Raw genomic sequence first — 15,799 nt, 5'->3', positions numbered from 1 at the left:
AAGAACATAATAAAGCATACACCTTCGTCACCAAGGTGAGATAAATATACACACACATTTACATATACTTATAAAAATTTGTATACAAATGCACTCTAATGAAATATTTGCTTCGTATATCAGGATTATCATATTATACGACTTGATCCTTTGTCGACTTCCAGCTTCCAAGACAATAAGATGATACCTACTTTTGTTATAAAGTATCTTAACTCTTAAGTCGGCAATAAAGGAGATAAAATCCAGTTTAACATTTTTTGTTGTTGTTCTTTTTTTTTTGTTTGTTGTTAAAACAATTTTTGAAGTGAATTAAATAAGAATGTTTTGATGTGATGAGATTGATGCAAGGATTTTTAATAAGTAAGGACTCGTTTTTTTTAGTCTTTTGGGAGGAGGTAAGATTTTACTTTTTCTTTAATATTATGTAATGTATGTTGTTGTTTTATGAGTAAAAACCGACACATATTAAATCATTTTTTGATTTATTCATGGACCATAATTTGGGGGATGAAAGTAAAGAAGACTGAGTCATATGTATATGTACAACAGTTTTGATGAAAATTTAAGGTTCATGGCTATTTATACACCATCGCTTTATTTATTTATAATTTCAGGAAGTTTTTTCCGAAACTGTAATAGCGATTTTAAGAGAAATCAAATAAGTACTCGTATATTGAAATAAATGAATCTCTGAAATACTTCTTAATACAATAAAAACTGTTCATTTTGAAATTTAAAAAATTTCATAACTGAACGAAATTATCGTTTTGTTCAAAATTAACTCTTAAGGGGTAGGTTAGGTTAGGTTAAAGTGGCTGTTGGTTGGGAAGTCTAACACACTTAGACCAAAGTAAGTTGTGATACCACATGGATCAGTTGATCAGCTTAATTCGTCGAACCAATTGGAGCTCCGAATGAAGCGTATTAGAAGACAAATAATGTCAGAATTTTTTAGATCGCTGGTATCGTTAAAGTAGTAGTCTCCAATGTGGATTCTACGTCTTTGTGATAAGGCAAGACATGTGCACAGAAGATGAGAGATTGTCTCCTCCTACAAAAATCATTTGCAGGTGCTAACTTTCAAGTCGAATGACATGCCTTCCTATCAAGCAGTGCCCAGTCAGGAGAGATTAATTGTTTTGAGCGCCTGGTGCTAAGATTAGGCCAATTTAGTTTTGTCGCTAAACAGGTGGTGGTGTTATTCCACCTGAAGTTTGTTTTCTCTTTGGTATCTTGCTTAAGCATGAATTTACATGTAGCTCTAAAATCGTCATTGCGGGTGATTTCAATGTACACAATTCTTCTTGGCTTCGTTATTCTGACCAGTCAACACCGGAAGGAAGGTATGTTAAGATCTTTGCTGAGTCAACTCCAATCCCTGACGTTACAGGTCAATCCGCCAACACCCTAGACTTGTTTCTTACATCTGACCCTAATAAATACACATTTAGTGTATTACCGATACATCAGACCATTGTATCGTATCTCAAAAATTCTCATGTAGAAAAAACACAGTTAAAGAAAAACCTCCTAAGAGAACCGTTTGGCAATATGAGAAAGACAACTGGGACGGTCTCAATTAATTCTTCAGGAACTTTAACTGGTCGCTATGCTTCCTCGATAGTGACGTGGATTTCACCGCAAAAATGGTAACAAATTTAATTCTTTGTGGAATGAGAAATTTTATCCCGAATAGGGTGAATACCAAAGATTTTGGTTTGATTCGAGCTGTAAAGAGGTTATTAGGTTCAGAGAAGTAACCAAATTTTTGCATGATCAGAAATTAAGGCAAAAAATACTACAATCGCCCAAAGGTAGTAAACATTTCTGGTCATTTGTAAAAAACGTACGAAACACCACGTCATCCTCGGTTCCAACGCTCGTCCACAATGACACTAACTGTGTAAGTTCGATTGATCAAGCCAATTTGCTTGCAGCACATTTTGCTGTTAATTCGACGCTACCGGATAGTGTCATGAACCGTCCTGTTCTTGAGAGCGTAAATGATTCTATGGGACGAATCTTATTTCGCACTCTTGCAGTCGAAAGAGTACTGAAAGACCTTGACATACACAAATCCGCTGGCCAGCTTTTCCATCTGTCCTATTCTACAGGACTCTTCCCGAGTGGATGGAAAACTGCATTTGTCACCAAGCTCTCTTATCGAAAATGCGTGCTTTTGGTATTGATGAATCTTCTTCGTTGGATTAGAAATTACCTTTCTAACCGTTCAGTACATGTTATATTAAATGGTTTCAAGTCTGAAATTCATAAAATAAATGCTGGTGTACCCCAGGGCTCCGTTTTGTCTCCGACTCTATTCCTTATGTTCATAAACGATCTTTTGTCTGTCACTTCTAATCCATTAAACGGTTTCGCTGATGACAGTACCCTCAGCTTTTCATATTCGTTTCTAGCTTCACATCCTTGTCCTTCGGATGTGGAATTAAAACGGCAGCGTATGATAAGCTCATTAAATTCTGATCTTGACAGCATTGTCCAAGGGGGAATCAAAAACCGTGTAGACTTTAATGCTTCGAAAACTCAATGCTGTCTCCTGTCGTTAAAGCGTAACCCACCCCCGATTCCGCTATCCATGAGCTGCACTTGCATCCAGGAAACTAATCAACTTTCAGTACTCGGTATGAATATCACAGATCACATCTTATGGAATGATCACATATTCGAAATCGCCAAAAACGCTGACAGGTGCTTAGGATTTCTCCGAAGATGCAAGAAATGTATCACCCCTTCTGATCTGGCTATAATCTACAAAGCTTTTATCCGTCCAAGGCTTGAATATAATTCGCATATCTGGGCAGTTGCCCCCAAAACAAATTTAAATCTCTTGGATAGAATTCGAAAAAGGGCTTAAAAATGATAGGCGCCAGAACTATAATCGAAACATTTACATCGCTAGAACACCGTCGCAATGTTTCATGCCTTTTGTTGTTTTATAGATATTTGTACAAACAATGTTCTGTCGAATTAGCCAGTTGCATTCCACCCCTTAATAAATTCAGCCGTAATTTTCGCACTTCTAAGAATGCTCATCAGTTTACCCTTGAGCTCCATTTCGGGCGTACTATCAAGTACAGAGATTCTTTCTTAAATCGCACATTGAGAATGTGGAATGCTTTGGCCAACTCTGTTTTTCCCTCCCATTTTGATGTTCAGAACTTTAAGACCAATGTGCACCGGTATCTCCTTTTAAATCCTTCCCTATTTTCCTAACGCTCGCACTGTGTTTAAATATAAACATATAAAGGGTACTTATAACCCCTTGAGTGCTTGTGAATATAAAAAAAAGGGAATACCTATGCTAGCATTGTGAGCCAGCAGAGGTAAAGTTGTTCCGCTTTTTGCAAGTTCGTCAGCTTTGCATTTCCTGGAATGTATCTATGGCTCGGCACCCAAAAAAGGTGAATGTTGAACTGTGTAGCCATCTCCGTAAGAGATGATCGACAATTTAGGGTTGTTAGTGAATTAGTGGAGACTGTCTAGAGGATTTAACGCAGCTAAGCTATCCGTGAAAATGCGTATATCATTAGTTGATATAACGTTTTCTCTAAACCAGGATAGGACTTCTTTTATAATCAGGATTTCTGCTTGAAACACGCTACAATGCTCGGGTAGACGAAAGGAGAGACTTAAGTTTAGTCTATCTGAGTATACGCCTAGAACAACCGCATCCTCCGTTTTTGATCTGTCTATATAAAAGTTTATAGGATCATCGTTCAAAAATGATGTATTCTCCCAAGAAGACCTGGGAGGTATAGTCACTTTGAAGCTTTAGTTATTAAACTGAGGAAGGGGTAGTCAATATTACTGTTTATAGTCTGAATGATTATTGATCCACAGAGAGAAGGCTTGAAGCCGTTTGGCTGTATAAGCGGCCGTTTGCTTGCTGAAAATGTCCAGCGGTATTATATGGAACAGAACATCAAGTGAGGCGGAGGGGGTAGAGCGAAGTGCTCCTACCATACACAGGAAGGCTGTTCGTTGGACGTTGCTGAGTTTATCGTGATTTGTCGCTATATTAAGCGCCGTCCACCGTACTGCTACTCCATAACTAAGGGTCGGCCTTATGACTGAGATATATAGATAGTGTGTAATGCGGGGCTGTAGGTCCCATTTATTACCAATGGCCTTTTTACAGGAGAACATTGCTACCTTGGCCTTGTTTATTTTCTCTTGAATATTAGGTTTCCAACTTAATTTTTTATCCAAAATGAGACCCAAGTATTTTGCTTGTTCAGAAAATTTAAGTGGTACACCGTTTATGAGGGGAGGGTCAATGACTGGGACTTTGTATTTCCTTGTAAAGAGGACAAGGTCGGTTTTTTGTGGGTTAACTCCTAGTCCACACCGATATGCCCTTCTGATGAGCTTATTTAAAGCGTTTTGTAAGAGTTCTTTTAGTATACTGGGATGTTTACCCGTTACTACAATAGCAACATCGTCCGCATAAGCAAACACTCTGTATTAAGGTCACTCTTGAAATTTTGTAAAATCAATTATTATTTACTTATTCCCGTGAATCTTAAAATTTTTGTAACACAAAATTAATGTTGGTACAAAACTTCTACTAATTTTCTACTGTTTAAAACTTTAAAAGCCTTTATGTCAAGACTGCCGAGTTATTAAGTTTGCGAACGCATTACGCGGAAAATTATCAATTGAATGGCTTGAAATTGAATACATATATTTGAAAGTAGGGTTTCCAACTAAGTATGTATGATTTTATTTTACATAGAACATTTTATTGCTATTACCAATATTGTAACGGTTTTGAAGGCAAATTTCGCAAATTTTGGTCAAAAATCAGTGTTTTTATTTTCTAGGCTTAACCCCTTAAAATAAAAATAATATTTAAATTTTCAGAAAAATAAAATTATTCAAAGAAAAAAATCGTCGTTTTTGAAGAAGTAAGGTCCAATCACACCTACGGACAAACAATGACTTTTTGTCGATGTAATGGCCTCTATTCAATTACTTGAGGATTCTCAGAATTCCAAACTTCATTCGATGTATCTACGACGTTGTAAATATGATCAACAGCCTTGAGTTGTTGTGTGAGCTTGATTTTATAAAGGTGTTTGTATGTAGGTGTAGATCCAAATGCAAAATACGCCATAATGTACCATAAGACTGTACTTATTCCTGAGAACGATGAAGAATCGACACATTCGGGTCTTCGGCGATACTTTCACTGGGCCCGCTTTTGAAAATTTTGACATTTCTCGACGTTTAAAGATCCCTAGAGTCAAAATAAAAGATTTATAGAAAGATGTCCGTAATTTCGCTACGTTGTTTTCGTTTTCCATAGCTCAAGAACCAGAAAACAAATCGACTTCAAATTAATATTGTAATACAGATAAAAAGACAGAAAGATGCAGAAATTGCTCTCAAAAAATTTCGTATGCGGTAACGTGAAAACAAACAAATATATTTTTTGAAAAAAAATTCAATCAACGATTTTTTTATAACTCAAAAAAATTAAAAAAAAATTCTCACCTCGAAAATTTTACGAAAACAAAATGATTTTATCTCCAAACCTATTTTGTGCAACTAAAAATAAAGTTTTTTACATCTGGTAAAATTTTGAGAAAAATCGAAAAAAAAAAAATTGCTCAGAGTTGGTAAAAATTGAATTTCTACACAAACATCTTTTTAAAAATTTGAGATATTTGCTTCAAACTACTTTCATCTATTAAAAAATTATGTTCTCAATATTTAGTAAAATTTTGAAAAAATAAAAACTTAAAAGAAAATTTCAAAAAAGTTGGTAAAAACTGATTTTCGGCTGAATTATCTTTTCAGACATTTAAGAAATTGGCTTTAAACTATTTTTTATCTTTAAAAAAATATTATTGTCAACATTCGGTAAAAAATATTGTTGTCAACACTCAGTAAAATTTTGAGGAAAATCTATTTTTTTTTACAAAAAATAGAAACCTAACAAAAAAAACAATACTAAAACTTGGTAAAAATTCACTAACGTCTCAAAACAGCTTTTAAAAATTAAAAATATTGTCTTCAAATTCTTTTACTAGAAAATATTATTTGCGGTATTCAGTAGTTTTTTTTTTTTATAAAATCCACCAAAATTTCGTTAATCCAATTTGTAAAAATTTAAGAAATGCTACTAAAATTGTGTAAAATTTTTTTTCGACTAAAAATCTATTTAACAAAACTTGATTTTCAAACTAAACTTTTTCTTTTTTTGGAAAAATATTGTTAGTAATTTTTATTTTTTATAGAATAATTCAACTGACAACTTTTTTAACCCAACACGAAAACATACAAACTTTTAAGCAAGACAAATAGACAGATGAAATGGGAAGTTATCAGTGTGGGTCGCATCCCAGCCTTTTTTTTATTTTAAGTGGTACGATTGAAACAATTATGCAAAGCCCTTACAATATCTTTAACCAATACAGTACCTTTAATTTCCTTCACAATATTCTCAATTAGTTTAACAACTAAGTTTGATGGATATCGAATTTCAGCCTTATACTTTTGAATTCGCAAAATGCATAACCTTCTATTTGGTTGCGTTTATGTGTACACTTTTAGATTTTAAAATAACATTTTAAATAAATATTGAATTTTTTATCACATGTGCATTGTGCAATCACATTTCATGTCGAACTCCTTGCGTTGAAAGTCCTTTTTCTCTTCGCCTAAAGGGCAGATATATTCCAATTTGAAATATATAAATTCTGTATAAAATCATTTTTTTATACACATTTTTGATATACCGACTTCCAGTATTAGTTTAACGTATGAATTGAATCAAAATTTTTACTCAATTTTGACATACAGAATTTTAAAGAAAAATATAAACATAAGACATTTTTGTTCATCAAATATTAGTTCCTGAGAACATTAAAACACCAACAAACGGTTCTCTGCGTAGTACTCTTGTTATTAATATTGAGGACGCCAGGTTAACAACAAAAATTTATAAAATCGGATGAAAGTACATTCGCATTTTTAATCTGTTATCAAATTTATACTTCCACATTAAATGCCAGGCGGTTATTTATTCCCCATTCTATTGCTGTTTAGAACTGAGTTTAATGACCATATCACATTTTTCCGTTGTAGTTCCACATCCGAAAAAGAGGAATGTGAGTCTGAAAACTAGTAATTCTGAAAAGCTTAGAGTACTTCGCTAGCGAAACAATGTATTGGGTTAGAAGTTGAAGACATGAGATCATTTTATAAAAATGAGAAAAAGTGTTGGAGATAGAACAGAGCCCTAGGGCATACCAGTATTTATTTTGTGGTTTCTGACTCAAACTATCCAGTACCACTTGTATTGAACGAAAGGTTATTAAATTACTAATCCAATAAAGGAGAAATTCATAAAAGCCGAAGCACTCAATAGCAGCGATATCTTCCTTACCAGTAGATTTTTAAATGTTAAGATCTTTAAGGACTATCGCCACAGTGCAAATGCAAAAAATATTGAGCATATTTACTCAATTACAGGCAATGTTATGAGTCATATCACTTACTGGCTGTGTTAAATTGTTGGAAAACTTTCTTAAGAGAGCTAATAATTTAATCAAATCTTAAAATCTCCCTAACTTGTTAAAAAACACAAAAATTCATACAAAATATAGGATATCAGCTGTTTTATATTTATATGATCTTATGAAAATTGTACAAGAGTACAATAATATACAAATTTATTCAAACTTTATATGTCAAACTCACACTCTGAGAATTGTAAACTTAACCTAAAATTCTTGCTATTTTTGCTTAACTTTATAAAGGAAATATCCTTGATAAAGTAAAGCAAGCTTCTTCATGTAATTCTGTCCCCTAACAAAAAAAAAAAAACAAAAACATGGGTCCTTTTCCTTTGTCAAATAAATAAAAACATTTCCTTTAAGATAAAAGACCAACCAAAAAAAAATGTTTCCATAAAACAATCAAGATCCTATGTAATGTCACACCCTTTAACATGTACATTATGTATTGAGTTGTTGTGTGTTAACATCCTTACAACTTCCTCTGTGTCATTTGACCTCCTTGCTGCCAGTTAAACATTCTTCAATGACACCCAATATAAAATACACACATATTACACACAACACTTGATACATCAAATTCCTGTTACAAAAAAAGGTTTTCGTAAAAAGTTCCTTCACCGATATTATGATGATGAACGACACGGACAATGATGACGGTGACGCCAACGACAACGACGAGACGCGATGGTATATCTCCTCTATACCTACAATCCCATCTCATTCCAGAAAGAAAGTCCAGTCTTCATTGACATGAAAAATTACTGTGAGTTTTTCGTTTAATTTTTTAAAAACCGGGAAAACATTTTAATCGATTATACGGAATGACATATGGTTGCGATGGTTATGGTCCGTATCGACAACACATCCTTTTCCGATATCCTTTAAATTTAAAGGCAAACAATATAATGATGGAATCAGGAGACGAAGTTATTTTGAGAGGGAATTGACTCCTATATATAACTACCAACATTATTACTCCACGCAAAGCAATGATGAGGACAGAGACCCCGGTGCCGATATCTCACTTTGATGTATTGGTGTGGGTAAACAATTTTGGTTTTGTCCTTATATGAAATTTTGTTAAGGAAGAGAGGAGGAAAGGAAGTAACAGAATGCCTTTATCGTCCTATCCCATCCATCGAACACACTTTTCATTTCTAGAAAAGCCAGAGTCATTGTGTAGCAGTTTTTCATTCCGTCATTACGAAACGACAAATGATTTTCAGTTGCAATTTAACGGTTTTTCGTTGTATGGTTTTATTTTTTTTAAATCAGTCCAATATAAAAATCAGCCAAAAAGACGTTTTCCACCAGCACATCACCCACCGATGCGATGACAGGATAGGAGGACTACGACTTCGAACGTCAACGACCAACGCAGCAGGACGCTGCGCTCCACATCCTGCTCCTGCTAAAGTTCTATGTCGACGTACATATATATTTCCTCGTAAACACAACGGGGGAACGAAATGGAAAGGAATGAAAAATTACTTTCAATTTAAAACTCAATTGATAATAATTGGTATGTGAAATTGTGAACAATCGGGAACTGACGGTGATGGATGTTCTTGACACGGGTTCATATTACCGATGATTAAGGATGCTTATATACCCCTGTGCTTGCTCCTGCGATGAGCGAACAACGACGATGATGACGACGAGACGTCCTGAGTCCTGCCTGTCTGCCCTTCTGGCCCGCAATAGCAACGCATTTTATGAGAAAAGTTTTAACTTTGAAGTGGAAACTCAACGGGGATCGCCAGAATATATCCTGCACGATGCTGCTGCTGCTGCCTTGCCGTCAATCCCGAAAAGAAAAAAGTAACAATAAAAAAAAGGTAGCAAGAAGCTGAATGCAAGAAATCCTTGCAGAGGATTGAATTTCATTTGTAAATGATGATAAGCGAGTGATGTTGTATTTTTTCATTTCAAACTTTCTTTTTCCTCTTTTGGTTGGAACATTTTATTTGGTTGAATGTTTGCTTAGACGTTTTGGCGTCTTTGAATGGATTCAAAAAATAAAAGAAACATAAGTAATATAAATGTGGAAAGGTTTTATATGACTTTTGGTTGGAATTTGATATTTTGACACATTGTTTGGAAGATGAAAGAGATTGAAGGGAAATCTGACAGGAGATCAATGAAGTCATATTCTTGAGGTAATTTTGTATTCACTTTTGAAGATATATGGAAGAGGGTTGTTCTATGGACTTTCGGTAGATTTATTGTACAACATGTTAATTTTTGGATTTTTATTGTATACCTGAATATAATTTATAGCCTGACCCTGAGGAACAAATTGTGAGTCATTGTTCAATTCAAACATATTTTAACGCTTCATCATGAAGTCTATTTTTGTTTTGTGAACCAAAAGATATAGTCGAGAATTAATGCAGTGGAAACTCAATTACCCCACCAAAAAAACTGGGTTTTTGATTAGAAACTACAAATTTGTCTTTGTCATATAGTCGGCCATATTTTAAGAATCGTCAGAGATAATGACTTTAAAAAAATGTTGTTTTGCAGATATTTATACCAAATAGCGTAGAAAGGACTTTAAAAAGGTTGAATTAAATTAAGAGGCGGGATTTGACTATAAGAACCAGAAAAACAGATATTGGCTTCAAGTTAATTGTATCTTATTTTTGTAAAAACTGATGTTCGATTCGAATATGTCGAGAATAAATGAATGCATGTATTTCAAAACTATTTAGTTCTATGCAAAATTTAACATAACAAACTGTTCTTACAAAAATCCATTCAAAATGTGTGCTAAATAAGAAATTAAAACCATCACAAATTGCGGTTAAATTTGTCACATATGTTTTTCGACTAAAAATCTCGGAAACAAAAACAGATATTAAAATTAAACTTATTCAAAATATTGTTGCTCTTTTTAAGTTATTGCATTTAGAAAAATCAAACTGCTTTCTTTTACAAAACAAGAAGATCTTTAAAAACAACAATAAACTAATAAGAAAGGGGGTTTGACTCAAGTAATGTGAGAACAATTGAAGATATGCATTTAGAATTTTGTATCATTTACAAAATGTTCTTACTAACATTTTGGTAAACTTTCGGCGCTACGCCTTTTCCAAGCCCAAAATACAAGGTTAAAAACAAAGTGAATGTCGTAACGCCCAAATAAATTTTAAATAAAAGAACTTAAAATTTTTTAGTTTGGTTTTATAACTGTCTGTCGATTTTTCTTTCTTAAACGTTTGTCTATATGTACTCGTATCAATTTTTACCAAATTTGCGTACTTTTTTTTGTAGATTTTATTTTTTATGAAAAAACGGACTTTTGGATTTTTATATAAAAATTACTGAATATCAAAAATAATATTTTCTGTGAAATAAAATAAGTTTGAAGCCAATATTTTTGATTTTTGAAAAGCTATTTGAGTCGAAAGTAAATTTTTACCAAGTTTTAGTATTGTTTTTTTTTAGTCTTATTTTTTGTAAGAAAACTGTCAATTCGATTTTTTTTTCAAAATTTTATCGAATGTTGAAAACAATATTTCTTATAAGTAAAAATTAGTTAAAATCTATAATTCCCAATTTTTGAAAAGATATTTGAGTCGAAAATCATTTTTTACCAACTTTTGTTAATTTTTTTTTCGGTTTTTAATTTTTTGTAAGAAAACCGTCAATTCGATTTTTTTAAAAATGTTACTGAATGTTGACAAAAATATTTTCTGAAAGATAAAAGTAAATTAAAGCCAATATCTCAAAGTTTAGAAAAGATATTTGAGTCAAAAAACAATTTTTAACAACTTTCATTAATTTTTTTTTAAGTTTTTATTTTTTGTAAAAAAACTTTTAATTTGATTTTGCTCAACATTTCAGAATGTTGAAAACAATATTTTTTATAAGATAAAATAAGTTTGAAGCCTAAATTTCAAGTTTTTGAAAAGATATTTGAATTGGTATTCAATTTTTACCAACTTTGAGTAATGTTTTTTTAGATTTTTATTTTTTATAAAAAAAACTTTCAATTCGATTTTTCTCAAAATTTTATCAAATGTCAAAAACATTATTCTTCGTTGCATCAAATTATTTTGGAGATGAAATCATATTTTAGTCGTAAAATTTTGGAGTTGACAATTTTTTTTGCCAGTTTTTTGAATTTATAAAAAAATCGTTAAATGGATTTTTTTTTCAAAAAATATATTTCTTTGATATCACGTTACAATATATGATATAAAATTTAATTCAAATCTCTAGCATCATTGGTTCTTAAGATATTTAGTGTTAACCAAAATGTTCACCTTTTTTTTAAACTGCTATGGTAAAAAACCACCCATGCAATTTGTTTAACAGTCCTTTCTGCATCTTTCTGCCTTATTATCTGTTTTACAAAAATTATTTGAAGTCGATATCGCTTCGTACGGACGTACGAAATAAATAAAAGTGGGCCAAGATTACTGCCCTGTGGAACTCGTGGGGTACATTTTATAGATCTCGAGGTTTGATTGTCAAGTTTTGCATTTTGTACCCTATCAAATAAAAAAGATGAAATGCACTGAAGGAGATTAGAGTGAATCCCAAAGTTATGAAGCTTTCGAAGCAGTATGTTGTGGCATGCAGAATCAAATGCTTTAATAAAATCCGTGTAGATAGCGTCTAGTTGACTTTGACTTTCTATACAATTAATAACGAAATGATATAAACCTATGCTGGGCATCACTTACATGTTCATAAGTGATGCTCATAAATCCAGTTTAGTCTTTACTAAACTTTCGAGAAATTTAGGAATTGTGGACAGCTTACAAATGCCTCTGTAATTTTCAATATTATTTTTCGAACCAGAAGGAAGATTTCAATTCGTCCAAAAATATTCCGGAGAAAAAGATAAGTTGAATATAATTTGCAATGTAAAGCAAACAGAACTAGAGCATTTTTATAAAACAATGCCATCGACACCAGGAATGTGATTTGGCTTAAGATTTTCAAGACCATTTAATACTTTAGATAATTCTAAGTGTATTGAGCAAATATCTATCTTAGGGGTAATATCTGAAAGAAAATCCAAGTTTCCCTGTAAAGTTGAGTAAACCGATTCAGAAAATTGAGCAAAAAGATCAAGAGTTTTATTAATGTCAGTAGAATTATCCCTTCTAATAGTAGTTGGAATGCCAATCCAATTTCCTTTTAGAATTAATAAAACTCCAGAATCGTTTCAAATTAATTTTCAAATTAAGCTCAATATTCGAAATATGAATTTTTTACGAAGTTTACAAAATGAATGCGTGTTATCTAAATTCTTTGACATTTTATATGTACTTGGCAAATGATTTATTTTTAAATGAGCCAGGTTTTTGTTATACCGCGGAGGTTTTGAGACTTGAATAATATGTGCTTTCCACAAGACGGTGCCACATGCCACACAACTCGAGTGAATATGGCTTAATTTCTCGTCGTGTGATTATCATGCTATTTGACACCGCTGGACTTTTTTTGTATGGGGCTACGTAAAAGTCCGTGTCTATGTAGAAAATCTTCAACCTTTTTTTTTTTTTTTATATCCGATGGAAATCTTCAAAAGACACCGCACTAAAACCACCGGTGAATCAGGACCAATCTATGAAAGATCGACAAATGATTTTTATTTCTTAATTTTTAAAATCGCATTGGGGGAAGTTTAAGGTTATAACACTTTCCCGTAGCTTTTAGCCCATCAGCTCATGAGGCTTGGTTCTTCTTAATCTCCGAACATTGTCTCGTACATTTAATACGGTCTCCATTTCAGAGTTAGTATGACTTTGCAGCCGCTTATTGTGTGATACAGCGTGTTTCTTAACCACTTCTGTAACCATTTCAATTTGAAGGTCACGATGTAGATCGCTATTTCGTATATACCAAGGGGCATTTATTATTCCACGAAGGACCTTGCTTTGGAATTTTTGGATGGGTTCAGCATTTGTTTTCTTTGTACAGCCCCATAGTTGGATGCCATATGTCCAAACGGGTTTCAATACTTGCTTATATAACATTAGTTTGTTCTGGATAGATAGGTCAGAGTTCTTTCTTATTAACCAGTACATTTTTCTGTACTTCAAGTTTAGTTCTTCTCTTTTCTTTTTGATGTGTTCTTTCCATTTAAGCTTTGCATCCAAATTCATTCCAAGGTATTTGGCGGTATTGGAGTAAGGTACTTCTGTACTGTTTATAAAAATTGGAACATTGTTTATGTTTTTGTTTGTAAAGTTTATATGCGTCGATTTTGTTTCGTTTAATTTGATACGCCATTTGTGCGTCCAATCACTAACTTTATCGAATGCATTTTGCAATTTTTGTGTAGCCTTCGTAACGGATTTATCTGGCACCAATATTGCAGTATCATCAGCAAAGGTGGCCATGATAGCGTTGATGTCCACTGGAATATCCCTTGTATATAACAGATACAGGGTTGGTCCTAGGACACTTCCTTGTGGTACACCGGCTTCAATTTTCTTAAGTTCCGAGTAATTTTGGTCGTACCGTACTCTAAAGAGTCGGTTCGTAATGTAGGATTTCAGTATTTCGTAGTACTGCCTGGGGAAGTCTCTATGCAGTTTGTACTCAAGTCCCAAGTGCCAAACCTTGTCAAAAGCTTGAGCAACATCTAAGAATACAGACGAGCATACTTGTTTTTCTTCAAGTGCCTTTTCCACAACATCCGTAATTCGATGCACTTGGTCTATCGTGGAATGTTTATTTCTAAATCCAAACTGATGGCTCGGAATTAGTCTTCTTTCTTCAATTATTTTGTTAAGCCTTTTAAGTAGCAGTTTTTCAAAAACTTTTGCCATGATTGGTATAAGCGATATTGGTCTGTAAGATGTAACTTCTGTTGGTGGCTTTCCTTGTTTAGGTATAACAATGACTTCCGCAATTTTCCAATGATGTGGCACATATCTTAGTTTAAGGCATGCGTTTATTATAAATTGGAGTTTCTTGAAGGCTATAAGAGGCATTTCTTTCAGAACCTGAGCAGTTATAAGATCGTACCCTGGTGATTTTTTGTTTGACAGTTTATGTTGACACATGCTTCTTACTTCTTTGAGCGTGACAAAAGGTATTTCACATTCGTCGTTTCTGTCAACAAACTGTAAGGGATCTGTAGCTGTACTTGCTGGGAATGGCTTGAAAATATTCGCGAGATGTTCAGCAAAGAGATCAGCCTTTTGTTTCGGGTTTCCGATCCATTTACCCTCTTGAGATTTTATCGGCGGGTTTTGTGTCTGAGGTCTTTTTAGGCGCTTAGTTGCTTTCCATAAGGAGTATTCTGTAGAAGCATCCGTCGTCAGACTTTTCAGGAATCTACTTAGTGAATCATTTTTAAACTCACAGATTCTTTTTTTTAATTCGTTGTTAAGACGGTTAAAAACTACCTTATCATCTGGGAATCTCGTGGATTGCCATTTTCTTCTAGCTCTTCTTTTTTCCAATATCAACTCCTTTATTTCGATAGGATATTTTATTTCTTTTTCTCTCGCATTCGAAATAGTTTGAGTACTTTCTTCTGCAGCCTGCTGCACATCAGCAATAAATTGTTCTACTTCATGATCAATTTGTTCAATTGTTTGCATAGGGGATCTTAGGTTTATAAAATTTTCAAGTCAAGTTTATAAAATTTTCAAGTCTGAATTCGTTCCAGTTTGTTCTGTTATTCACGAGCTTGGGATTACTTTTTTCTATTATTTCTGTTTCGCTCAGTGATAAAATTACTGGAGTATGATCTGATGATAAATCGTAATTACCTTCGACACTTATATGATTTCGTTTAATACCTTTAACTACGAAAAAGTCTATAAGGTCTGGTATTTTGTTAGTATCAGATGGCCAATATGTTGGCGAACCAGAAGAATAAAATTCGCAGTTGTATTTTCGGCCTGCTTGGTATAGCCGTTTACCTTTTGTTGTTATGAGCCTAGATCCCCATTGGGTGTGTTTAGCATTGAAGTCGCCACCAACAAGGAAGTTATGTCCTAACAAATGTAGGAGTTCTGCATAGTCTTCTTCAGTTGGAGAGCGCCTCGGAGGGCAGTATATAGCTGCTATTTTGAATTCTTTCTTTTTTATACCAATACTAATTGTTGTTACTTGCATGTTTTCTTTAGTAAACTTTGGTTCTTCATAGTGTGTTAAGCACTTTTTTATAAGTATTGCTGATCCTCCCCTAGCTTTGTCAGCTGGGTGCGGAGCGTGATAACATGTATAGTTTGGTAATTTATTATCAAGATTTTGTTCAATAGCGAGGTGGGTTT

The 15,799-nt window shown here is 33.4% G+C and overlaps 1 protein-coding gene across 2 annotated transcripts in view; it reads right to left on the bottom strand.

Moving 5' to 3' along the window:
• LOC129948913 (semaphorin-2A) overlaps window positions 1-15,799 on the bottom strand; it is a 420,780-nt gene that overhangs the window by 380,014 nt on the left and 24,967 nt on the right. The gene's annotated exons all lie outside the window — the stretch shown is intronic.

Source organism: Eupeodes corollae, chromosome 3 (assembly GCF_945859685.1).
Source record: "Eupeodes corollae chromosome 3, idEupCoro1.1, whole genome shotgun sequence".
In the NCBI taxonomy this organism is placed as follows: domain Eukaryota; kingdom Metazoa; phylum Arthropoda; class Insecta; order Diptera; family Syrphidae; genus Eupeodes; species Eupeodes corollae.
The sequence above is the reverse complement of the archived record's forward strand: the minus strand, read 5'-3'. Positions and strand labels throughout refer to the sequence as shown.